This window comes from Calliphora vicina, chromosome 2, assembly GCF_958450345.1.
Source record: "Calliphora vicina chromosome 2, idCalVici1.1, whole genome shotgun sequence".
Lineage (NCBI taxonomy): Eukaryota > Metazoa > Arthropoda > Insecta > Diptera > Calliphoridae > Calliphora > Calliphora vicina.
In genome coordinates, this window is record NC_088781.1 from 21,276,232 (window position 1) to 21,291,843 (window position 15,612).

General features: G+C 30.0%; 1 protein-coding gene across 5 annotated transcripts in view; it reads left to right on the forward strand.

Moving 5' to 3' along the window:
- The first annotated feature begins 1,244 nt into the window (after nt 1-1,244).
- bru1 (bruno 1) overlaps nt 1,245-15,612 on the forward strand; it is a 403,554-nt gene continuing 389,186 nt past the window's right edge. For 2 of the 5 annotated variants that reach the window (XR_010576050.1, XM_065502672.1), the window contains exon 1: nt 6,905-7,170. The gene's annotated coding sequence lies outside the window, so the exon portion shown is untranslated. Of the gene's footprint in view, nt 1,828-6,904; nt 7,171-15,612 lie in introns of those variants that run through there. The other 3 variants (XR_010576051.1, XR_010576052.1, XR_010576053.1) reach the window with 3 other exon arrangements.

Here is a 15,612-nt window from a genome sequence, read left to right on the forward strand (position 1 = left end):
AAAATTCTTATCTATGTATGGTTTCGTGGCCTGTGGGCATGGCCGATTTTATTGAAACTCGGCATGCGTTCTTCTTTTGATTCAAAAAATATATGTACCAAAATTCTAGACTTTTACTTGGATAGGAAACATTTTATGCGAAAAAATCCATTTGGATTGTATGGGCAGTGGGCGTTGGGCGTGGTCGATTTTAATAAAATTTTATTTTTTCTTAATTTAGTCCATATAATTCTCTTATAATTTTTATACAATAATGTATTGCATGGTGGGCATGGCCGATTTTATTGAAACTCGACAGACGTTCTTCTTTTATTTCAGAAAATATATATACCAAATTTCTAAACTTTTACTTGCATAGGACAAATTTTATGCGAAAAAATTCATTTGGACTGTATAGGCAGTGGGCGTTGGTCGTGTTCGATTTTGATAAAATTTTATTTGTTTCTTAGTTACAAAGTATGGGTCAAGCCCGACTATATAGTACCCTACACTAAGTAAAAGAGCAAAAACATTTTTTTTTTAAAATTACAATAATTTATATTTTTGAGTGATTTTCGGAAGTGGGCCTTATATGGGAGCTATGACCAAGTATGGACCGATCACCATGAAATTAGGTCGTGTGATTTACGTCTGTATGAAAGTTTGCTATGTTGAATTTTGTGAGTATACCAATATTTTTAAGCGATTTAAGTGATTTTCGGAAGCGGGTCTATATGGGAGCTATGACTAATTATGGACCGATCGTAACAAAATTTGGTGACATGAATTTTGTATATATAAAACTTATTTGGAGCTCAATTTGTGGAGATACATTTATAAATTAAACATTTATGAACGATAAAGTCCCATTTCGGAAGGACATTTGTATGGGGGCTAGGTGAAATAATGGACCGATTTCAGCCAGTTTCAATAAGCTATTCAATATGTACCAAATTTGATCGAAATATCTTCAAAATTGCGACCTGTACTCTGCGCACAAGGTTTACATGGACAGCCAGCCAGCCAACCAGACGGACGGACGGACATCGTTTAATCGACTCAGAACGTGGTTCTAAGTCGATGGGTATACTTTAAGGTGGGTGTTAGACTAATATTTTTGGGCGTTACAAACATCTGCACAAACGCATTATACCCTCCCTACTATGGTGGTGTAGGGTAAAAAAACAAAACAAAAAACAGACATAAAAAAAGTACTCATCACATTTATTTGACCATTTATTCAGTTTGTCAGAGTCTCTTGTCTTGATAAGGTTTCTAAACGTTTTTGTTCGTTCTTTTATTTCTTACGTCTTTTTATTTTGGCTCCTCGTTAATTTGTGGTGGTGGTCTTATTATACGTCAAAATCTGTATTATTTATTGTACGTTTTTTGAGCAAAAAGATAATTCTAAAAACCTATAAAAAATATAAATATAAAACTGTGGTGTTTTTGTGCTTTTACGTGGTAATTACGTCTGGTATTTGCAAAAACATAACAAAGGGTTTCAAATAACTTAAGTTAAATTATACAAAAAAAAAAAAGAACTTGTAACATTTTACAACTGTGTGTGTCTTTTGGTGCTTTTGGAAAATTTACAAAAAAAAAGAGAAATAAATTTCTTAAGAGAAATAAAATAAAGAAAACTAAATCTATTGTACTGTGTCATTTGGTCAGTTGTCAGCTTTTAAACTAGTGATCTGTCTTTCTGTCTTACGTTACATTACATTAACTATAACATATTTTACACGTATAGTTTTTGCTTTATTTAAGTAAAAACAAACGTACGCCTAAATATTCTCAACGAATTTATTTTCGAAAACATTTTCTTGTGTGTTGGTATAAATTTATGTGAGTATTAGTTACATACTATATAAAAATATAAAATTTCTTTTTATGCATTTCTTGTTTATTTATTTATTTTTTCTATAAATGTATTTGTTTAATTGCATGCTGTTTTAATTACTTTTCTTATCAATTGTTTAACTTTCTTACGTTTCAATGTTAAGTGTGTTTTCAATATTTCGCCTTTTTTATGTTAAACAAAAATATATTTGTGTTAAATGTTGCTTAAACAAGACATAAAACTCTAGATAATTATGCAATTTTCTGTTATCTAATGGGAAGTTTTTAATGCGTATGATCATCATCATCACCATCATGTAATGAACTAGAATTCGTCAATTCGATTTTTTTTTATATTTTATTTCTTTATCTTTTGTTTTAGTTTTTTAGTTGACCCATTAATTTGTTCAATGATTAATGTTTTATTTATAGTTTGAATTCAATTTACTAAATGTCACAAGTATTTGCTTGTTGAAATTGCCAAATTCATTTGTTTTCGTAATTAGTTTAATGGTTGTGCTTTGATTTTTGTTTTAGATTGCGAAAAAAAGCACTCTTTTGTAGCGTGATTTTAAATTAAGTTTTAATGAATGAAATTTTTGCAATAGAAACATTCTTTAAATGTTTAAGACATACATATATTTTATAAAGGAATTGATACAAATATTCGTAAAATAAATAAATTTTAGGCAAATGATTAATTGATCAGTAATTGCAAAATTAGGCCTAAGTAACTTTGATTTGAGATATTCCGTGAAAAATAGTAACTACAACCAGAAAAAATATATTCTTGTACATTTTTACTGTAACCATTCAAAATTTGTACATGTTTTTTTACAATATTATAGTTACAGTAAATATTTATATGATTGTGGTAACAATAATATGGTAAATATATGATTCACTTGATTGTCGCAATCATGTATATGATTGTAGTAAATAAATATATGTTTATGGGAATAATATATATAATGATAATAATAATAATAATAATCGTAACTTAACCATATTATGGTTATTTATAACCTACACCACCATAGTGGGGAGGGTATTATGCGTTTGTGCAGATGTTTGTAACGCCCAAAAATATTAGTCTAACACCCACCTTAAAGTATACCGATCGACTTAGAATCACTTTCTGAGTCGATTAAGCGATGTCCGTCCGTCCGTCCGTCCGTCTGGTCGGCTGGCTGGCTGTCCATGTAAACCTTGTGCGCAGAGTACATGTCGCAATTTTGAAGATATTTCGATGAAATTTGATACATACTACTTTTTCGGCTCAAGGACCAAGCCTGTTGAAACTGGCTGAAATCGGTCCATTATTTCACCTAGCACCCATACAAATGTCCTTCCGAAATTGGACTTTATCGGTCATAAATGTTTAATTTATATATGTATCTCCACAACTTGCACTCCAAATAAGCTTTATATATACAAAATGCATGTCACCAAATTTTGTTGCGATCGGTCCATAATTAGTTATAGCTCCCATATAGATCCGCTTCCGAAAATCACTTTAACGTGTATAAATCGCTTAAAAATTTTGGTATACACACAAAATTCAACATAAATAACTTTCATATAGACATAAATCACACGACCTAATTTCATGATGATCGGTCCATAATTGGTCATAGCTCCCATATAAGGCCCACTTCCGAAAATCACTCACGAATACAAGTTATTGAAATTTTAAAAGAAAAATATTTGTTACTCATTTACTTGGTGTAGGGTATTATATGGTCGGGCTTAACCGACCATACTTTCTTACTTTTTTCTAGTTTGTTTATTGTTTCCAAACGAAAATATTTCTCAAGGTTCTTAAAATAGGGGTTTTTCGACCCGTATGCTTTTTGTTTTTTTGCATTGACGATGGTGGAAGAGCATTTCGATGGCTTAATATAAAAAAGGCGTAACTAATTTTTTATTTTAAAAAATTTCAATGAAAAAAAAAATTATATTAAATAACTTCATAAAAAAAAATTAATTTTAAATAAGAAATAAAATGTGATGTCTCTTCTTATTAAAAATTGCATTTAAACTCTTTTTGTGTCTAAAATTTGATGGATTTTATTAATTTTTTTCCTTCCTGTAAAGTAACAAAAAATCGAGTTACGCCTTTTTTATATTAAGCCATCGATTTGTCCCTCTCAAAAATATTATATTTTTGGTTGAAATAAATATCGACCTAGTTTGCCAACAGACCCGGCATGACTTTCTTTGGTGTACGTTACCCAGAGAAATCTACTAATTTAACCGTTCCTTGGTTTCTGGTGTTTTGGCCGCAAAAATTCCTTGGGTTTATAATTGAATATTTTCTGCACCCATCCACTAAAAATGCTCATGTGCAAAATATTAATGCTAAATGTGCAGCACATCAGCTACCTCACGCACTTTCAATCGCGAATCATACAATATCATTCCATGAATTTGATCGACGATTTCTGGCTTGTGCTGGTACTATCACAACGGAATTTAGTAAAGTCCTTTTTTACTTCTAACATTTTTGATACTCTTTTATATCCTTAATACTCGTAAAGTAATACTTAAATTTTTGGATTTTTTTACCAAAATTTTAAAAAGCTTGAAATTAGAGTTTTACACGTTGCTGTTGGTCAGGTGTACTCGTACACCTTGAAATTAATAAAAAAAACATAATAATATATATGGGCACTTTCACGTCCAGAACGCGACAGTTGCCTTGAAATATAAAAAAATATAGAAATCTTTTGTCAATTGTCTATACTTTTTTTAAATTGTTCGATATAATTTTATTAGCACCATGTATAGTGAAAAATATAGGTTTTGTCGTTTTTTCGATTACAATTCTAAACGCGACAAAAATTTTTATTAATTTTTGACTTCATCTAGTAAAATGCAGAAATTATCGAATTGGAACATAATTTTTTAAACCAAATAAAATAATGTGCCTTTATGTTGATAATTATCATGCTGACATATTTGCATTAATTTTTTTTACAATCCGTTAAAATTTTGAAAAATACATTTATAACGCGACATATTATACAGTCACGTTTTTAATAAGGATTAGTTCAAGTAATGCCAACAAATTCTACGTAATTATCGCAATCGAATTTGTGTAACAGCTAGACTATACTGCAGAACTAATTGTTTGGAAATTATAAAATATATTATGAATAGTCCATTATTTTACCTAGTCCCAGAATATTAATAGATTTGGTATACAGTTTTTCCAACACTGTAAAGAGTTTGTCCCTGAACAATTTATTCATATACAAATATATACATCACTGCCAAAAGTTATGATAGCATCGGTTCAAAAACTTGATATGAGGGCCTACTCCCATTAATATCGGGTAATAATTGGTCATAGCTTTTGTATGAGGACTACTCCCGGAAATCACTCTAAGGTTCAAAACTTTCAAATAATTATTGATATCAAGATAAAATTCAAAACAATGATCACTCTATCTAATTCATTAAAGATCGGTTTATATAAAGGCGGCGAGTAGACTTATATTTGTTTTAGAATTGAAAAAATGGTAAATAAATGACCCGATAAATGAATAATTTATTTTTTTTCTATCATGATATTGAGTTTAATAAGTAAGATAAAAAATAAATGTGAAGATAATATAAAAAATAAATTAAATTTGCAGAAAAACATTAACAATTAAAAACAAGTAAGAGTGCTATACATATTCGGCTGTGCCAAATCTTATATACCCTTCACCAAATTATACTTCAAAATTTTAAATATTTTTAGATAAACAAAATTTATTTTTTTTCCAGTTGTTTTTTTCATTTTTTGGAAAAAAATGTTCGATTGTTATTTAAATTTAAAATTTTTTTTTAAATTAATTTTTTTTTTTTGTTTTTTAAATTTTTTTTTGAAAAAAAAAATCGGGTTAAAAAATATTTTTTTCCGATTTTGACCCATTGTAGGTCCAAGTTACTATGGTCTTATATACGTCGTTGCAAATGTGTTTGAAATATCTATCATTAGATATCCATATTGTGTATATTAATGTGTTAGTAATCCAGATATATGTAGGTCAAAAATAGGTCAAAAATATAGGTAGTCCTGGTTTTTTCCTCATATCTCAGCCATTTGTGGACCGATTTTGCTGATTTTAAATAGCAAACTTCTGAAAGCATGTCTGACAGAATTATTGAAGATTTGGATCCCGAAGATATCAGGGGTCTTCAGAAAATTTCTATAAGAATCCAGAATATACAGTGGTGGCCAGGTAATTAAGACAAAAATTGTTTGCTAAATTCCATGTAATTGTCAATTATTTTTTCAAATATTTCCACAAATATGTATGCATGAGGACTGTTTTAACACACAAGTGTGTTTTATTCGACTGTATCAATTCATACATATTCACCACAAACTCATACGATTTTTCTACAAGTTGACCAAAAAATTATTTTTTTAAATAAACATACATATTTTCTCACACTTATATCATTATAATTTTATTATTATAAAATATTCGGACCAAATTTCGTATTTTTAGTTCCATTAGTTTCGGTCATTTCATGCTATTAACAGCGGATGTTCGCTGAGGTGGGTCAACGTATTTCCACATATATTTGTCCATATATGTTTTACTGATTTTTCCAAACATTTTGGAGAAACTAGAAACATTAATAATAAATTGCACACCCTTAGAGGTCCTTTTATTTTGGCTCTAACGCACTTAAAATTCAGTTGATGAAAAAAATTCAAGTATTTGTCTTAAATTGGTGGCCACCACTGTATATACTTTATAGGGTCGGAAATGAAAAATGTAGAAATTACAAACGGAATGACAAACTTATATATACCCTTCCCACGAACTTGGACAAACCCTTGGACAAACTTTTTATCCACAAACTCAAAATAAATTTAAGAAAAAACGACGTCTTAAAAGTCATGGTGTAAATCAGCACTAATATTTGTTATGCCTTTCTAGGGTTAATAATTTTCGATCATATATTCACTGATATAAAAAACAATTTTTGAAATATATTTTTTTTTATTATTAATTTTTCTAACAAATACAAAAAACAATTAAAATAAAAATACATTAGTTGTAAGATATTATTTTATTTTAAACTAAATTTTAAGTGTAATTGTTATTTAATTCGTTAATGTGTGCAAATTTTCTGCGAGTAAACATTGAACATTTACAAGTATCGCAAACTATTGGCTAAATGTTACAATCAACATTAAAGATATTTGAGATATTAACTAAAATTAGAAAATATAAAATTACAAAAAAATCGAAAAATTTAAAAAGTATCAATAAAATTAACAAGAATTTATATAATTTTAAGAAATAGCAAGCAGCATCTAGGAAGAAGTAGATGAGAACAAAGGTAAGTAAATTAATTGTTTTTTTCGTTTCTAAATATTGGAAACTGCTATATTTCCCTCTCTTTCTAGATAATTTTATAAGCGTAAGCACTTTTGATGTTATGTAGAATTTAAGTGAAAGATCTGCAAATGATCTAAAGTAGTATTAAGACAACAATTTCCATAGAAATTCTTATATCTGAGAAAATTTCAGTTTAAGATGCCTATATGATGTTTATGTAGCCTCTATTTCCACCTCCATCGTTTTCCTATTAAGTTTGAAGAACTTACCAATTTTATAACTCTTTCACACACTATTACGCTTTCTGCAAAGTATTTAAAGAAAACCCCCAGTTTTAAGTACTCTTTCCTTCTTTTTTAAGTGCTTTCAACCGTTTCTGTGTTGTATTTAATGCTGGGGTTTTAAATCTCTCTGCAATTTCCATTTTATAGCGCTTCAAAATGTTTAAAACCCAAATCTATTCTCGTTTGCCGGTGATGGAAAAGCCACTATTACTAATAGCATGTCACTTTGGCGCGAATGTGATCATAAAATAGCGTTTAAAATACACAGCGTTCACAGAATATACGACAACACAAAAACATATGCAAGTGCAAGACAAAAATACGAGCATACAAATACACGGATAAATACTTACCCTGCAGAACTTGGATCTAGTAACATTTTCGCTGACAAATGTAGCTCCCACATCAAGTAAATAATAAGTTGATAAATTATATACGAAACAAGAAGTTTTCTGGCCGAGGGTTGTCATGATGAAATATTACGATTTCATGGCTGACCGCATATTGTAGCCGTTTTTCGGCCAATGCTCTTGTTGACGTGACAGTATCTATCACGTTATTTTGCAACACGTCGATTCTAATGCAAATAGATTTTTGATATATAGTAGTTGATTTTTGTTTAAAATAAAACCACGTTGTAAATTTATTTGTATATTACAATAATCGAATTTTATTGTTCACAAACGAAAGCCAGTATGTAAGCAACGACAAAAAATGATTTAATGTATGTACAAAGGTAGCTAATGTTATAAGCACAAAACAAAAAAGGAATGATGAAATTTAATGAGAGAAATGTATTTATATAAAATTGAGAAAACTTTTAAAACCGTTAAACATAATTCTGCAAAACAAATTAGATCAGTAAGATAAACGATAACATAATAAAAATAAACATGATACACTAAACAAAATTATAAATATTAAGTAATATCAATCAAGCGCTTTCATTTACTCAAACAGCTCTCTTCAAACGAATCAGTTGCATTCCGTACAGTTTCCCTGTGATGGTCCGGTCAGATTTCAGCAGCTCATAATAGATAGGACTTTTTTGCTGCCACCGAATACAGAGCACTACCTTAGCGCAATGGATAATTGGCTTTGGTGTAGATTCGGCTAGTTAGCCGGGCTTCACATATGATCTTTTACTGTTCGGGTTTTTATCGCAAGTAATGATTCGGTGCAAAAGTGAATTTCTTTTACAGTGATCAAGCATCATTTCGGACATGCAAAATTTTCTTTTAAGGTCTTTCGGCTTCATTTCGTATGATACCCAATTTTTCTCCTTTTGGATGAATTCTGCTGCTCTCAAATGTTTTGATTTGGTAAGCTCTTGTTGAGTTTGACCACAATCTCCAGTTTTTGTTCTTCAAAATTTTTTGGTTGGTCTGGGTGATCTTTGTCTTCCGTGTCAAAACAACTATATCTCGCATTGAAACCGATGAAGCACATTAACCATAAGCTTTGGTGAGCTATCGGTTGCAGCGGCACTTTTTTTCAAATTATAGAATTCGACATTTTCGAAACAAAAAAAAATTTGTTATTTACACTGTTACTGTTGAATAACTAAGTGAGAATAAATTAAAAACAAAACCCTTATTTAAAAAATACGACATCTATTATAAATCCCGCTTTTTTAAGTCATACAGTCAGTATCTGTATTTATCTAGTCTAATCAGAAAACAACTCAGTTAGCTTTTTTACAAAACGCTGCTACTATACAGTTCGAACTAGCAACTTTGTTGTCACTTGGTAATGCGGAGGAATCAGGTATGTGATAATTTCTACATTTAGAACTACAGGATACATGCAGTCACTTTTGTTTAATATATATGAAAACTTTTGTATGATGCACAGTGAAACTAAGGTAAAAATTAGGTTGCATAAAATATAGATAATTGAAATATTAATCAGATTACAATTATTCATGAATAGCTGAAAGGATTTTGGTATATTTTTTTGGAAAGTTATCAGTTTTGAACATAATAATGACATTTTAAATCGCATCATTTTAACATTCTAGCTTGCCAATTAATAATGAATCAATAATTATTAAATTGAATAGATTGTAAAAAATATCTGAAACTCATTTCGTTAATGTTGCATCAATATTATGTTCTACTCTAACCAGCAGTAAAAAAGTTTTTTTTTATTACAAATTAATTTTATATCTGTCCCACTGTGTGATGTTGTGTTAAAGTGTGATTGTGCCAGTGTATCACACATGTACTTTAATAGCTGTTGCTATTTTTCACGGTGAAAATCATTAAACACCCTACATAAAACAGTTTTTAAATAAAATATCTTCAAAGATTTCACAATTTATGATTTTATTTTCTACCTAAAATCGATTTTTCATATGAAAATAAACTAAAACATAAAACTGGCTATACATCGGCTAATAGTGGTCCAAGTGGAAAAAAGACAATAATCTGTGATCATTTTGTTTTCAACTAAAGTTATATTTTTCAAATGAAACCTTGACGTGGCCATAATTCGGTAAATAGTGGTTCAAATGGAAAAAGGGCGAGTTTTTTAATATACACAATTATAGAAGCACTTTTTGAATAAATAAAACTGCCACTAATTCTCTATAGTAAATTCCAAATTTACTCATAAATAAGTAATTTCACGTTTCTTCATTCAGAATATGGAAAAGATGAATTTTTATGTTTCTCTCATCTAAATGCAGTATTTTTTCCATTCTTACTTCAGTTTGTGTTGCCAAAATTATTATTAAAGAAAATTCAAGAGGTAACATTAGAATAAAGAAAAAGTAAGATCAAGGTTTCATTATGGATTCTAACTTATTCAGTACCGTGTATCTAGATCAGTTAATATAGAAAATTCATAAAGTGCCATTAGAGGAATTAACTACCATTTGTTGTCTTTTCTTATTTCACCCTGAAGCATAATAATTTAAAATATTAGAAAACTATCATTAGGAGAAAAAATAGCAACGGTACTTTTCCTTTTTAACGCTCGTTTTGATGAATTTTTTTTTTTGGCACAGATATTTCCAAACTACCAAAATGTTTATTCGGATTTGTCTCAATCTAATACAACGTACTTGAGTTCGAAATAACAAACTGTTAGTTAATTCTTATATGACAGGAGGAAACAAATGTGGGATTCAAACTTTCTGCTATTAAGTAATATATTCATAAATGTATTATGATAGTTTCAACCAGAGAAATAACTCGTCCATATACCAAAAAACCCAAATTGTGATTTATATTTTTGTGATAAAAATAAATCACTGAAAATAACAGTTATAAAATAATTTTTATTTAAATGGTTTGGTATGACCTTTATTAGTTTTTGTTGTTTTTTAATGGTTTGGTGTGAGATAAACAATTCATTTGTTCTTGTACTTAATAACTGTTACTTTCTCTTTTATTTACATACAAAAACTTATTGTTAGTATTTTTAAAAAATTATGGAAATAATATGATAAGTATGAAGTAATAAAGTCCGAGTAACAGAAATGAGAATTTTTTTTAAATTGTTATTAATCTTTTGATAAGTTTTATATATTTAAGCCTTGATTTTTTGCTATTTATTGTTCATGTTCGCAAATAAAAGTCACAAGCTGACCTTTACGAAAAAAATAAATTATAAATCACGCATCCACATAATTTGTGTTTGTTTCTTTTCTGTTTCTCTCAACCCCAAACCTAAAATGTTCTCGAATAAATCATTCTCTCAGATATATCACAAAAAATAATTTTTACATGACTGCGAATGAGAATTTACCATTGAAATGAAAGTGAACCCGTTATTTTCGGTCTCTGGTTTAAACACATTGTTGTTGTGCTTCAAACAAAAAGAAACCTCCATCGATCATATTACCTCTTTTAGAGCCGTCAGAAAATATGCTTATAATATCGGTCAGGGTGGGAGAGTCCTCGCAGCCATATATCCCTCTTCGGATTTATAATATGGAATTGCATGTCAAGAAATGTAAATATTGCTATGGATATACCCATAATAATTCAGTATCTTACCAGACCACGAAAACCCAGCATTAGTTCCCATAGCAGAATTGAAAGCCATTTGTATAACAATCAACCAGTTGAAAATAGCAAAAAAAAAGTGCCTTAGAGGAGGTAGACCTTATAGCGCCTGTAATCAGTATCGCAATAGTCCTTAGAATTTGTTCAACGGCCTTCCGGTAAGTAGCATTTTTCAAGGCGTGCCGCCACACTGGTACTCCTTATATCAGCTTGAATATATAATTGCCCAATTCACAACTGGTGTTGTAGCGTTGTATCGTTGTATGTCGTAAATATTTTTCAAACAAATTTTTCGAAACAAAAACAAAACATTAATAAAAAAAATTACGACATACAACGATACAACGCTACAACACCAGTTGTGAATTGGGCAATTGTTACCGAATTTTTCATTCTTACCCCCTAAACTTTCGAATTCCCAAAAATCACTTCATAGTGGATCTATATAGGGATAGGGGAATCTACAGCTCAAAATTTCAGGTCCTACCATTTGGCGTTTGGGCTGGTCGATGTTAAATCAATCAGTGGCTGTGTATATAGGAGGTTATACTATTATACTATTATACTATTATACTATTATACTATTATACTATTATACTATTATACTATTATACTATTATACTATTATACTATTATACTATTATACTATTATACTATTATACTATTATACTATTATACTATTACACTATTATAATATTATACTATTATAATATTATACTTATACACTAATATCCTATTATACAATTATACCATTATACTATCCTAAGATTATTTGTCACTGATTACATGTAGCTCATTTAAAGTCGACTACTCCCTTACTCTTGTTTTCTAGCTTATTTTCGCATCTTGCTTGGAAATGCAAATACAAAGACAGTTCTCCATGTCCTCCCATAGTTCTCACATCCATATTAAATGCAGATTGCATGTGGAGAGTTTTTAGGCTGCCGTTTACCACAAGCATTGGTTACATAAAGTTTATACGAGGCATTAGAAATTTTTGGGTTGCCTGCGTTTAGTTAGTGCCACTTGTTCTTGCAGTCGTTGTTTTAGCCAACGTTATTGTGTTACAGTGCTGCAACTTATAAAAGTAGAATTTAAGCGCTTAAATTTTAATTGAACTTAAAGTACAGTAAATTTTGTAAATATTTACAGAATTACTTAGACTTTTTCTAAAAAGCGAATTCACTTACAAGGCGTAAGAATGTAGCATTCTTGATCGTGGAAATTGTTTAATTGCAGGAGGATACACTCATATATTTCTTTCTGATTTGATTTTTTTAAGTTCCAAAGGAGACTTAAATATCATATTTGACCTTTCTCAGTCGCAAAATGTTGATTTTTAAAATAGTGTTTGGTATACTTTTTAACTATTTCTTGAATTAAGCACTGAAGAGCAAAAACTTTAAAAAAACGGCAGAAAGTATCCTTCATAATATGCTTTGCAAAGTCATAATAATAGATAATAATAGATAATGAAATATTTAAGTATTGTAGTTTTAGATATTTGAATACTAAAGAACTAAAAATCGCTAAATTGTCATTACTTCTCCTACATACAAACACACGAAATGCAGCAGTGCTTTAAATGCGTATGTCGTAAAACGTTGTTGTGTATGTAGTTCCGTGTGTATGAGCATTTATGTTTGATCCTGTACAAGTTCATTGCAGACACTAATAAACAGGACATAAACTTGTCATTTCATTTCTTCCACTCAGTTATTTGTTGCTAATGTTGTCGTTGTAGTTTTTTTTGTTGTTGCTGCTTGCCGACTGCCGTTGTCAAGTTTAATGTTTACTTCGAACTTAAATCCAGAAAAGGATTAAAATGTTTCATTAAGCCATTAACTGCTTAACAATTGTATGAGGTTGCGGAAGACGACAGACAGAGTGGAGTAATTTTGTGTTACAACTTACATCAACTAGTACTTGGACTTAAAGTGGGAGGTACAGGGTGATTATTTAATATATATAATGCTTAAAATATGAGGAGCTGGCGAACATAACCTTACTAATCCCTTTAACAGCTTTTTGCAGGACAGGCAAATAATTGGACTACCTAGATAGAGACTTGTTCGAAAAGTCAGTTTTCATTATTTTTTAAGGTAGAATCGAACTGGTTCTGAATGAAAATATTTCGTGACTTCATAGATGTGTTCTTAGAGAGCCAGAAAAAAAATTAAAAAAAATCAATTACATGTCTAGTTTTGTTCGCCAGCTCCTCATATATTTATACAAGATATCGGTATTAATAGCCATTAGGGCGGGCGCGGATCCAACGGGGTGAAATAGGAAATTTCCCCCCACAAAACCGAAAAGTATTTATATAAAAAAATTAAGAACAAATTTTAATTTCAACCACCACCCCCCCAGGGGTTGACCTGTATCTGCGCCTGCATTAGGGGTTTATACTTAAACTTTTATGCTTCATCTTCATTCTTTTCTGTTTTCTAATAACAATTAAATCCTGGCTGATTAATTGCCCAAGTGGTAATAAAAAACTAGCAACCTTAGCAAAATTTTAATTCTCTTACCCAATCTCTTCAGTTTTTTAGTTGTTCTTCTGTTAATCTGTAACATCAACATGTTTTTAAAATACTGAATATTTGTAATGTTTTTTTTTAATCTATTTCTTTAAACCTTTTTGGGAATTTCATTTATATATTCTCAATTTTTTTTCAGCTACTTTTTTCTGCTGCTTTCCAAAGTAAATCTAAAAACTCTTTTTCGCCGTTCAGTACTCGTATTTTTGTATTTTATTTAGTTGGGAAACAAAAAAGAAAAATTATTAACAAGAAAATGAAGAACGAGCAAAAAGGGAACAAAAATTGTTGTGCTCATGTTAAATACAACAATATTTTTTATTTGTGTTTGCGTGGCAAAACTTTTAAATCATCACTGTTGGTTGGTTGATGGTGGTACCTTTAGCCAAACTTTGAAGCTGCTGCTGTTGTTGTTGGTAATGTTCACTTTTTTTCGAGATGTTATTTTGTTTTGGTAACTCCAGTTGTTTTTGGTGGCTACTGTAGGTTTCTTTTTTTTAGCGATAGAGCACAGTGGTTAACATGGAGATTATAGTTATCTCAAGCAAGCTTTCAAACTTTAGAGTGCCCCGATAGACCAGCCGATAGTGTGCTGAACTATTATTCTGAGGGTTGAGGGTTCGATTTCCGCTAGAGACCCTGGGTGTAACTGCAGACAATCAAAACGCTTCGCTTCGAATCTTATATACCAAATTATACTTTAAAACTATTTTTTTAAATATTTGAAGGTAAACAAAAAAAAAATTTTATAACTTTTTTTTAAATTTTTAGTGAAAAAAATTTGATTGGAATTTTTTTAAAAATTAATTTTTTAATTTTTTTTTTCAACATTTTATTTTTAATTTTTTAGATTCATTAGTGAAAAAGAAAAAAAAATTTTTGTTGAAAAAATTTTAAAAATATTTATTCCGATTTTGACTTTTTGACTTACTGCGGCATTATATACGTTGTTGTGGTCTTTGAAATATCCATATTGTCTATAATAATGACTTAGTAATCTAGATATAGATCCAAAATAGAGGTTGTACCGGTTTTTTCATTATATCTCAGCCATTTGTGGGCTGATTTTAAAATGCAACCGAACCGGGCCTTTGAGGTATGAATTATGTATGTAAATTATTTGGTGGCTACGGAAAGTTGATTTCAACATACAGATGGAAAGACGGACATAGCTATATCGACTTCGCCATCTATAACGATCCGTAATATATATACTTTGTGGGGTCGCTTTTGAAAAATTTAGAAATTACCATGAATGGCAAGGGGTATCTTTTGAATGCGGTTTTTGTTTTTAACAACTTTTATATCGTTTGGAAGGGCACATATATGAAATTTATTCTCACTTAGTTTTTGAACATTACAGTGTAAACAACAAATTTTTTTTTTGCTTCGAAAATGTAGAATTTTGTACCAACAAAGCGTCATATGGGGGAAGTTTTGCTTCACTTTTTTAGCTTGAAAAAAAAGCCGCTGAAGCACACCGTTTGCTCACGCCAAAGCTTATGGTGAGTGTGTCCCAACGGTTTCAACGTGCGAGAGATGGTTTGAGCAGATCAAAAGTGGTGGTCTTGACATGGAAGACAAAGATCAGCCAAAAAAATTTGAA